A 12836-nucleotide genomic window follows, 5' to 3' on the forward strand; every position below is an offset into this window, starting at 1 on the left:
GGGTCTGTTTTGCGTTTCCCCCACTAATAGTTAAGGTTAGGATTAGGACTGGGGAAGCTGATCCTAGATCTGTATCAAGGGGAATCTTCACCCTGGTGCAAGTCAGGGCCAGTTTTCACAAGTCTCAGAGTAGGAGTGCTGATATGGGATCAGGTTTGCCTTTTAGATCATACTGAATAAGAATATATGGACAGGGAGGGACCTGATCCTAGATCAGCACTTCAACTCCAGGCCGGCTCCAGGCATAAGCAACATAAGTAAGTAGTCTAGCCAGCTGTCTAAACTTGTAATCATGGTTGAATAGGCCCTTTTCACGATAACGTCATCTAACTTCCGCCTTTCCGCGTAGCAGGTTAACTTCACTTCCGTTCGCCCGTAACCTGAGACTTCTCAACGAAAATACAACTGTTGACCACTAACTAGCAAGCTAGCTACTTGAAGAAATTCCAAAAGGTACGTTTAAGTTAAATTAGTAAAGTTAAGAGTAATAATGTTTACGTATATGCAATGGTTTGTAACTTGCTAACGTTATTGTTAATTCATAATTGTTCACTGCCTTAGTTACTTAAAAGTGGGCTAACGTTAGCTAACAACAACTTAGTACCAGATACCGATAACGTTAAAAGGTAGCGTTACATTGCTGCCTGGCTGTAATGTAACAAGTTTACTTAGCTAGCTATCTAACCCTTTGTTAGGCAGTTAGTTTATTCATGAATGTATAGTAACTCACCTATTCAAATACTGTTGTGCATGATAGCTAGATAAATATTGATTCCTGGTCAAAGCTGAATGTTAATTTAGCTGTTTCTTTTCTCTCGGTGTCTGTATCGCAACAGTATCCCATCCAACACCGAAGCATGGCACAATCTTCGAGAAGATGCTATTGCAGTGTACCATTTTGTTCAAACAACAAACAGAAATTCCCGTATCTGAGTTTTCACGATTTCCCTGTTGATGGAGAAATACGTGCCCGTTGGGTGAGGGCGATCAGGAGAGATGAGGGACCAAGTTTTAAGATTCTTCGTGGGAGCACCTTTGTTTGCAGTCAGCACTTTCCCCCTGAGGATAGATACACATCGGCCAGTGGACGGATCCGTATTAAACAGGGATCAGTGCCGTCTAGATTCCACTGGAATGATTGGGGTAAGGATAGGTAGACAGCGTTAAACGTAATACTACTGTAATCCAATAATATATTACTTGTACAAAATGTTTAATAATTTAATCCTGATGCAATATAGCTGCTACATTTTGTCATTTTAGGGACTGAAAAGTGATTACCAAAATGTATCATGACAAGCATATGGTTAATTTCACACATATAGGAGGCGGCTCACAAGCTCGGGAGTCAGTTTACCAGCGAGCAAGAAAGCGTCTTGGTGTTGCTGTCCTGGATGATTCTGATCATGAGATGCCTGACAGCACAGAGGGTGCTTTGCCTGCAGTGACAAACGATCACGACTATGCCTGCCGTCCTTCTCCTGGTTAGTATTACAAATAAGAGTAACCATGTATCTGTTTGGCAAAAAAAAGTAAAAGTATATGGCAGTTAAGTAAAAATACTATTTTATACTACGATTTGGAGTAACTGGTCTCTCTGTGAAAAGACTTGGCGTTTTAAACCTCATCCATCTTAGAAGCTTCTTCAGTTTTATTTATTGAAAATGGGATGGGATAGATGAGTAATAACTAACCTACCAACATGTATGCTTTTTTCTTCCCCTTAAGGTAAACTGGACAGTGCTACTCAAAGAATTCGAGAGTTGGAGCTGCAAGTGTTGTCCCTAGAAATTGAGATCCAGCACCTGACAGTTAAGAAGCAGCATCCACTCCTTTTTAATTTTTGTGTCACAGATGAGGACTATCGCTACTACACACGATTCAGCTCAAAGGACGTCTTCACTGTGTTTTGGGATTCTGTTTATCCCTCTGCTTCACGGCTTGTATACTGGTCTAAGGCACAGCAAACGGCACATGTGACACCTAGCCCTCACCGAAAACTTCCACTTATTGATGAACTATTTATGTTTCTGTGTCGGTGTTGCAGCTGGGCTTCAGGAGAAAACCTTGTCTACCATCTTTGAGGTCAGCCTGTCCACAGTTAGCCGCATCATTTTAACATGGACTAGCTACCTTTACCAGGTTCTTGGCTCACTGCCGGTGTGGATGACAAGAGAGCAGGTGCAGGCCACAATGCCTGATAAGTTCAAGCTCTACTGCCCTCAGGTGAGAGTTATAGTAGACTGCACCGAGATCCGCTGTGAAACACCATCCTCCCTCTCACTACAGTCAGAAACCTTTTCGAGCTACAAAAATCACACCACCTTTAAAGGGCTGATTGGTGTAGCTCCATGTGGTGTTATCACATTTGTATCAAAGCTCTACACAGGCTCCATCTCCGACATGGAAATAACACGGAAATGTCAGATCTTGCATTTACTTCAGCCCGGAGATGAATTAATGGCGGACAAGGGTTTCCTGATCGAGAGGATGTTGTCAGAAGTGGGGGCAACACTCGTCATCCCTCCACTGAAAAAATCTCCTCAGCTCAGCAGGGAGGACACTCTTAAGACCCAGGCCATCGCCCGGCTGAGGATTTTAGTCGAGAGGGCCATACGGAGGGTGAAGGAGTACCATATCTGGGATGGGCTTGTTCCTCTTTCCACAGTGGGTTCAGTGAATCAGCTGTGGGCCATCTGCTGCCTCATGTCGAACTATCAGGGACCTCTTGACATTAAAGGAGACAAACCAGTCTGATGTTTTTGTCAACTGGAAGTTGTATATTTCCTGAGTAAGCTAGATGGGCTGTAAATAGAAGTACTTTTATATTACTGTATTGTATGTACAAAAAAATGTAAATATGAATTAACTTTGTTGGTAATTTAATTGATCTAATGTTATACTGTATGTTTTTGTTAAGGGTAATAACTTTTTCATAGCTATTAATGAACCTAATGTGATATATTGTAAAAATATCCAACTATTAACCATGTTATGTGCTTATGTGTCATGGCACTGATGGAACTATTAAATATATGTTTGCAAGCAACTGCTTCCAATCCTTTTTGATTTTGGTAAGAGCATTTACAACATCGCAATCCTTTTCAAAATTTGTATTTCAATACATAGATATACAGTATATAACACAATTAAGAAAGGGCGCGGCATTAGCCATTAATACATTACTGACTCTTATCTTACGGTCGATACAAACAGCAGTAATATTAAAAAGAGGCTGCAAAACAGAAACTTCGTCAGCTCATAACCTTCGCTAGCATAGGGCTAATTTAAGCTAAATAAAGATAAACACGTACCTTCATAATCAAACAGGTAACCTTCAACGAAGAACTTGTAGCCTTTATCAAGCTTCGATCTTGAAGTAAGGGACCACTTGTCAGCAAGTCGTTCTACGTCGTTAAGTCGTATTGGTGGCAGATGTGAAAGGGACTGGGTGAACTCCATAATGATGTGCTACTAGCTAAGCGTTCCTAAGCGACACCGGATGTAAACATAACCTGCATCGCGGCAGAACGGAAGTTGTCTGACGTCACGTGAAAAGGGCCTATACCGACCGGCACGCAGGGCATTTGCCCAAGGGCCCTGACCTCCAGGGGGCCACCATTAATATTGATTTAGTTTGTCACTCTCACTCAGATGTCATTAACATGGCTTAAGTCTTGGCAAAAATAGTAGAAATGCATGAAATTTGTCATAAAATTGCTAAACTTCTCACCGCCCCATGGCAAAATTGAAGAATTGCCGAAATGTTGCAACATTTTCTCTACTCCCCATGGCAAAATGTGTAGAATTGCAAGAAATTAACTTTAAAACTTTAAAACAACCAAATATTGCTTACGGCCCCCAAAAGGCTAGGGCCGGCCCTGCATGGAATGTTGTCTTGAAGAGGCCAACCATTGAAATGGCTTAACTTAACATATGGACTATGTGTTTTACAGGCTATAAAATACCACATTGCGATATGAAACACATTAATTTTATTGATTTGAGATGTACTGGTAGAATGTAGGTAAAAACACAGTACAGTATTTATACTTTCTCTATGAGTTAATTGATATTCATGTAAAGTATGAAAGTCAAATGCATAGGGCGTTACTTTATTACTGATGTATTGCCTTTAATTGCTGTGCTTTCTTTCTTCCAGTTTTTCCAATGAATCCAATATAAACCTGAAGAGGAACATATTATTGGACACTGTTAAACCATTTGACGTGGTCACCAAGGAAGCATTGCTCAGGTAAATACTAATATAGGCGGGTTAATGCTGTGTACCTTAAGTTTCTTAGCTTTCACTTCACATTTCATTTCATTTCTTGTCAACAGTGATGCCCTTGCCTGCACTTGTTTGTAAAATGTGGGGGTGGGTCTTGGCAAATTAATGTAACTGCCACAGAGTTATTCCAATTATTTGGTAACCACCCCCTAAAACCAAATTACCTTAAATGTATAACTGGAAATTACAATTACAATCTCAGCGCAAACAATATACTGTATATCAGCACAGCAGAGACATTCACATCTGAACTGTGACCCATTATTGTGATGATATATTCTAGTATACCATGTATATTACATTTTATTGTATTCCACTATTATCCCGTGACCGTCTTTCTCTCCTGTTCCAGTTGGAACGGCACTGGACAGACGGAAGTCTCCCCAGTCCTCTGGAAGGTTGACAGCACAAGGTCACATGACCTGGAAGAGAAAACCCAGGAGACTTTTGGGATCCCTCTTTGGTGAGAGAACAATGACACCTCACAATGATCTTCCTTAATGGCCAGGGTTGTGTTCATTAGGGCCACGCAATGGTAAGCGTTATAAAACATTTTGCAATGGGAACCAAGTTCAGGTTTTCCATCCCTGTTTCAGTCCGTTTTCGAACATGACTCAGGTCTCCCTTGAAAAAAGGTATTTGACCTGAATGGGACTTCCTGGTTTAAATTAACATTAAATAAGTATAAAATAAAGAATAATCAATTTTTTGAATGTCCACCTTTCTGCCAAAACCCATGAATATGAACAAAGCTATGATTGATATCGGTCGCAAATAGAAGCTAGGTTCTCCCATCGAAACTGTAACTAGAATATCTATCTGAGTAGATATGGCAATGCAGCACAGATATGTACATGCACACATGCTTGCACACACACACACAATCAATCATCCATGCAATCACACATGCATTCACACATATACACAAACAAACACATAATCGCACATGCATTTATAAATGCATGCACATGCCCACAACACCCACATAAATACACAGAGAGACAGGTTAACATTATAGCTTTGCATCAATGCATTCAGTATAAATAATGCCCCACTATAATTGAAAGAGGAAATTATGGGAAATACATAATGGTTTAGTTTCCAGTAGCAATTCTCTTTTTGCTACTTTTCCCTAATGAGAGAACTCAGCAAAACGCATGACGATTAAATAACCCACTCCACATATGCACATGTGCTTGCCTTTGTGCTCGGTGGTGCTTTCCTCTTTAGCTAACAGTACATGGAGGCCTTGCCTGAACAAGGTCTAGTCTACTGCCGTAGAACGTATGAACCAGAAGAGATGACAGGCTGATGATAATGTTTGTCATGTCAATTAGCCCTATCTAGATGTTGACTTTCTATGTTTGGTGCTCTGGCTGTGTAGAATGGGCCGGTTATCAACCTGGAGACAAGTCTAAAGGCTGATGAACTGATCCGCACGGAGACGAAGCTGTGCTCGGTTGTCCCCTCTGCTCTCTGCCAAACGGCTCCATTAATGCCCTGAGAACACACGACCTAGCGCAACTCTGGTGAGTAAGGCTACGTTATCTCTTTTCTTTTCTTTAATTTGTGGATGTCCATCACCCATTTCGTATGATATGTTATGAATTTGCAAAAGTACATTATGTTACGAATTTGCAAAATGTACAATATGTTACGAATTAGCAAAACATACTATATGTTACGAATTAGCAAAACGTACTATATGTTATGAATTTGCTAAACATATGATATGTTAGCATTTATAGCTAGGTGGCTAATGTTAGCTAGCTGGCTAATGTTAGCTAGGCTAGGGGTTAGGGTTAAGGTTAGGTTAAAGGGTTAGGGTTAGGGGAAGGGTTAGCTAAAATGGTTAGGTTTAGTGGAAGGGTTAGCTAACATGCTAAGTAGTTGCAAAGTAGCTAATTAGCTAAAAAGCTAAAGTTGTCCATGATGAGATTCGAACTCGTAATCTTTGGGATTGCTAGACGTTCATGTTAAATGCCCACCCATCAACCCCGACCAACCACCCTACTTTTGTTTTTACCTTAAGTAACCATCTGTCTTATGTAACCATACCAAACTAATTTGAGTATCCCAGGTTTACGTATACCATGTTACGTCCAGTCTATGGGACCAGTCTGCAATGCAAGGTAGGTCTATACACAGGGAGGGTGGTAACAGTTAGGTCACTCTTCGAGAGATCATGGCTTTCATAGTATTTTCTAATTCTCAAGGATGTGAGAGAATAGGAGCTATTTTACCGTTCTCAGTTTGTCAGAAGTGCAGACATTACAACGTATACTGTATGCAAAGATATATTGGTTCTTATGACTGTGGCAGATAGTTATACTGCTAGGACTATGTGCAGGCAGGCAGATGTGGTAGTCTAGGGTTTCTTCTGAGTCTGCACTTTGAGCTGAGTGACGCTCGTGTCAGACGGGCACACATTACATAGGGGCCCATCTGTGTGAGAGTGACTGATCAAGATGGGCCAAAAATGTGTCTTTTTAATATCTGTGGTAGTTTTTAACGGCCACCGTCATCGTCACTGCTTGGATGAAAGGGGGGAAGGAGGGGGATGCCAAATAGTTGATTTTCTACTCTTATGGGAAAAGTGTCTGGTAGTTGTTGTTTTTTCTGGATGTGTTATAACTTTTATAAATGCAGCATTTATTAATGTATTCATAACTCATAAAATAATCTGTCAGACCAGTACACAGGGAGGCAGTCTCATTTCCTCTGTCGTACTCCTTTAATAACTTTGAAATAGTGTGCAGGCACTGGCATTTATGTTGCTCTCCGTAGTAGAGAGTACAAACAAAAACAGATACTCTCTCTCACACAAGCACAGATGCACGCAGGCACACACTCACACAAGCATGCACGCGCTCACACATCACTACCTTATCTCTGAGTCATGCTCTAACACTACATAGAATTTGTCAGACAGTATTACAGCCTCTACTAGCAACATTATTTTCTTTTGCCATTGCACTTTTACTAGCACAAATCAAATGAATCCTATAATGAGCTTGAATAGGGAACGCTGAATTGACATACTAATTAAAACGCAGGAGAGGAAATTAAGACATTAAACGTCATGAGCATTTTAATGGAGAGGGTGTCTGTTTCTTTCGCAGACGTAAGGACATAGTCATGTCAGAAGCTGGCATATTCATTACTTGCCAACAACAGCTGCAAATTCCAATAAAACTACATCACATTTTGAAGTTCACTTTCCCTGGCTTGTCTAACAACACTATCATGAATCTAGCAAATAAGTTTTGTGGGTCAGGGTGCAGTATTTATTTAGTTTCATAGCACAAACGTTTGTTAGCATGTTTCTCACACTGGCTTTAGCCATGGAGGGAGCAGGCCTGCCAAGGCAACTGCAGGGGGGGTTGCATAGCAACACTTGCCTCGGCGGGAGACAACGTCTTCATAGCGTGACAAATTCCCATGATTTGTGAATTTGCACACCTAGCGCGATAACTTATTTTTTCAAAGACAATTTAGCTTTCAGCTATAAGGGAGAAGTACAGTATGTTCCAAAATAACTACATTATGGCATGACCTGGAACGCAACAGAGAAGATGTCTAACACTTCCCCGGTCTGGACGACCTGGAATGATACAGATAAGATTTCTAGCTGCCCACAACCACACAACTACTGACCACAACTACTAAACCACAACTACTGACCCCAACCACAACACTACTGACCACAACCACACAACTACTGACCACAACTAATGACCACAGCCACACCACTACTGACCACAACTACAGACTACAACTACTGATCACAACTACTGACCACAGCTACTGACCACAATCACACAACTACTGACCACAACTACTAAACCACAACTACTGACCACAACCACAAAACTATTGACCACAACTACTGACCACAACTACTGACCCCAACCACACAACTACAACTACTGACCACAAAACTAACTGACCCACACAACTAATCACCACAACAACACAACTACTGACCACAACTAATGACCACAGCCACACCATTACTGACCACAACTACTGACCACTACTGATCACAACTACTGACCACAGCTACTGACCACAATCACACAACTACTGACCACAACCACAAAACTACTGACCACAACCACACAACTACAACTACTGACTACAAAACTACTGACCCACACAACTAATGACCACAACAACACAACTACTGACCACAACTACTAAACTTTTGACCACAACTACTGACCACAACTACTGACCACAACCACACAACTACAACTACTGACCACACAACTACTGACCCACACAACTAATGACCACAACAACACAACTACTGACCACAACTACTGACCACAACCACACAACTACTGACCACAACTACTGACCACGTCCGTACTGTAGGGCCCAAAGAACCTGCAACAGAAACGCACAACTACTGACCACTACTACTGATCACAACTACTGACCACACCTACACAACTACTGACCATAACTACTGACCACAACTACTACTCTAGTCTGCACTAACTCTGGTCCAGCTCTGGTTCCTGGTGTAGCGATTTAGATCTGGTTCGCACTAGCTCTGGTATAGCTGTGGTCTGCGATTTTAAATTATAACTACTTACTGTAAATGTGCACAAATTAGCATATAATACCCAACAACAATAATTGTAACTCTTGAACCATTCAAGCTAGAGACACCAAATCAACGTTCACATGTTCAGGCTATCCTATCCTATCAACCAACCAATCAATGTTTTTCATCTACCTACTTTTTCAACTATAACCAGTCACCACCATTACTACTGCAGACACTACCACTACTATAACTTATTTCAAAACCAAAATCCTTTCAAACAAGCTAGCAAGCACACCACATGTTCTTCAGGAAATGTACTTTTCAGTGATCACTGTTAGCCTAAAGAGTTTATTTATTAGCTAGAACTACAGCTAGCTATCAGTAGATCTACATACGAACCTATTCTACATTGTTCTACAACTACCACAAAAATACATTTACAGAGCTGTCATCACTTGATGCACCATCATATTTCCCTCCCCAAATAATAGCCTAAAACGTTCTAATCATTACATCATCATAAAATCTAACTTATTTACACTGAATGTTTTACAAAAGTAAAATATGCATCTATGTACAGTATCTGTCAGCATACAAATCAAATTTGATTGATTTAGTTAATGAGACTTGCAAAGCAACATCCTATTCTAAATCTTCATCATCTCACTCACTCACTCATCCCCATCGTGCCTACTGGCGCATAGGGCAATAACAAAGGCACTCCATTTCTGTCGGTCTCTGGCCATATTCTCCACCATGCCCCAGCTCTGCTGATGTTGTTGGAGCTCTGTCTCGATTGTTCTCCGCCATGTTGTCTTGGGCCGCCCCCTTTTACATCTGCCCTCTGGAGTCCAATGGACAGCTATTCTTAGGATGGAGTCTGTACTCAGGACGTGTCCAATCCAGCTCCAGAGGCGTCTCTTGAGTACGGCATCCATGGCTTCCTGCTTCATTCCGAATCCTAAATGAGAGTTGCAAGTACACAGCTCTGGTAAATGTTGAGTTTTGTGTTTGTGCTATATTATTGAACTTCGAAAAGTTGCCCTTTGCTGATGTCTTTGCTGGTGCCTCAATTCAGAAAGTATTCAGACCCCTTGACTTTTTCCACATTTTGTACGTTACAGCCTTATTCTAAAATGAATTACATTGTTTTTTTCCCCTCATCAATGTACACACAATACCCCATAATGACAAAGCAAAAACAGGTTGTTAGACATTTTTGCAAATGTATTACAAATAAAAACCTGAAATATCACATTTACATAAGTATTCAGACCCTCTACTCAGTACTTTGTTGAAGCACCTTTGGCAGCGATTACAGCATTGAGTCTTCTTGGGTATGACGCTACAAGCTTGGCAAACCTGTATTTGGGGAGTTTCTCCCATTCTTCTCTGCAGATCCTCTCAAGCTCTGTCAGGTTGGATGGGGAGCATCGCTGCACAGCTATTTTCAGGTCTCTCCAGAGATGTTCGATCAGGTTCAAGTCCGGGCTCTGGCTGGGTCACTCAAGGACATTCAGAGACTTGTCCTGAAGCCACTCCTGTGTTGTCTTGGCTGTGTGCTTAGGGTCGTTGTCCTGTTGGAAAGTGAACCTTTGCCCCAGTCTGAGGTCCTGAGCGCTGTGGAGCAGGTTTTCATCAAGGATCTCTCTGTACTTTGCTCCGTTCATCTTTGCCTCGATCCTGACTAGTCTCCCAGTTCCTGTGGCTGAAAAACATCCCCACAGCATGATGCTGCCACCACCATGCTTCACCGTAGGGATGGTGCCAGGTTTCCTCCAGACTTGACACTTGGCATTCAGGCCAAAGAGTTCAATCTTGGTTTCATCAGACCAGAGAATCTTATTTCTCATGGTCTGAGAGTCCTTTAGGTGCCTTTTGGCAAACTCCAAGCAGGCTGTCATTTGCCTTTTACTGAGGAGTGGCTTCCGTCTGGCCACTCTACCATAAAGGCCTCATTGGTGTAGTGCTGCAGAGATGGTTGTCCTTCTGGAAGGTTCTCCCATCTCCACAGACGACCTCTGGAGCTCTATCAGATTGACCATCGAGTTCTTGGTCACCTCCCTGACCAAGGCCCTTCTCCCCTGATTACTCAGTTTGGCCAGGCGGCCAGCTCTAGGAAGAGTCCTGGTGGTTACAAACCTCTTCCATTTAAGAATGATGGAGTCCACAGTGTTCTTGGGGACCTTCAATGCTGCAGAAATGTTTTGGTACCCTTCCCCAGATCTGTGCCTCAACACAATCCTGTCTCGGAGCTCTACGTTTTCGCAATGATGGTGTATTGTTTGTAGGTTGATGAGGAAAACATTTTATTTAATCATTTTTGGAAAAAGGTAATGTAACAAAATGTGGAAAAAGTCAAGGGGTCTGAATACTTTCCGAATGCACTGTATGGTGTTCCCAAGGTAAGTAAAACTGTGGGTTTTGTTCCGTGATTTTGACTGCTTTTGCTGTGTTGATGTTGATGGGCATGACCTTTGTCTTGCTGCAGTTGATAACCAGGCCGACTTACTGGCCAAAGGACTAGAGTCTGTCAGTTTTGTCTTGTAGATTTTCATCATACTTCGTATTATTATTTATTGGAATGCTACTCCTCTTACACCCTTTATGCAAAAAATGTAATTCAAACTTTAAAACATGGTGACCGGTCTGGAATAAGTTGCATATATACAAATGTTTGTCCTCTATGCACTTTCATGGGATTTCCTCAACATTATAAAGGCCCCATTGTGACATGTTTTCCAACATTCTATTCTATTCACTGTAAACAATGTCACTTTTGACACAAATCAGCTACTATGACCCCTTAGACAAAAAGTGTGAAATCTTCCCCAATTCTCTGCGATTCAAATATGAAATTGGAACAAAAATATCTGCTACCAATCTAACGATACAGATGTTTTAGTAACCACAAAAAAATTAAAATAATCCAACATTTTACTAACAACTGCAATTTTTACCACTTTCCCTGTACTTTAGACAAAGCATTTGAGTATATGACATATTGGTATACTTCTGCTATTTAAATATAGAATCAGAAAACAATTATCCTTTCCCAATAAAAAGTTACAGCTTCTTGTCGGAGTTTATAGTGATGTAAAGTAGCTAGCTAATGTCAGTTAACAGCTCTCTCATGTCTCGTCATTGAGCAGCCCAAACGGAGCCATTGCTGTGGATTATCACACACGCAGAGGAGCGCATGGGGCAGCGCAAACAAATATTATGAGGGTGAAGAGGGTGATTGAATTTAGAACTATAATGTATTGACAGTGAAGAATTGTGAACACCAAGAAAGCAGCTACTGCTGCCCAGGAGGCAGCCAAGGCAACAGCACGTTGTCCTCCTCAGTATCATGCACCATGCTCTAAATAACTCAACTGGCTAGTTTCCCTGTCTGTAAAAAGTAGGGTAGGCTGTACATTGATCCTGCTGCTCTGTTTGGATAGACCGAAGCTGTGTCTGTTCACTCGCTTCATATTTCACCCGATCACTTCTCATCGCATGTTTCGGTCTGATCATTTAGATTACTGCTGCCTCCTGTTAGCCTGCTACAATGATAAATCAATAGGCGAGGTTGTTTGCTAGCAAGCTATCAATGTGCATAATATCTAACAAGTGAAGGGAGAGTAGGGAAAGAAGAAATGCTGATGTGCATTCATACTAAGTGACAGCAAACTTGTCTGCCCGCTGCAAGTTTTGAGGACAGGACACACAGACCAGTGTTGGGGAAGCTAATCCGAAAAAATTGTTCACCAAGATACCAATTACTTCACACTGGAACAAGTTAAGCTACACTAAAGCTGCCTTTAAGAAAAATGTAGTTTACTTAACTAAAGTTACTTTGAAAAGTAGTTCACTACATCCAAACTACTTTGTGAAAAATTATCATATCCAAATCTGAAATGTCATAGAATACAAATTGCAAAAACAGATCACTCTGGAGTCAGATGTTAACAGAATATGTAATTTAGCCTATTAAACACAAAA

The 12836-nt window shown here is 41.2% G+C and overlaps 1 protein-coding gene across 10 annotated transcripts in view; it reads left to right on the forward strand.

Moving 5' to 3' along the window:
* LOC121550786 (poly(rC)-binding protein 3) overlaps window positions 1-12836 on the forward strand; it is a 232578-nt gene that overhangs the window by 57934 nt on the left and 161808 nt on the right. For all 10 annotated transcript variants that reach the window (XM_041863155.2, XM_041863162.2, XM_041863146.2 and 7 more), the window contains exons 2-4: window positions 4163-4255; window positions 4644-4754; window positions 5676-5820. The gene's annotated coding sequence lies outside the window, so the exon portion shown is untranslated. The remainder of the gene's footprint in view (window positions 1-4162; window positions 4256-4643; window positions 4755-5675; window positions 5821-12836) is intronic.

The sequence above is a fragment of the Coregonus clupeaformis genome, chromosome 4 (assembly GCF_020615455.1).
Source record: "Coregonus clupeaformis isolate EN_2021a chromosome 4, ASM2061545v1, whole genome shotgun sequence".
NCBI lineage: Eukaryota > Metazoa > Chordata > Actinopteri > Salmoniformes > Salmonidae > Coregonus > Coregonus clupeaformis.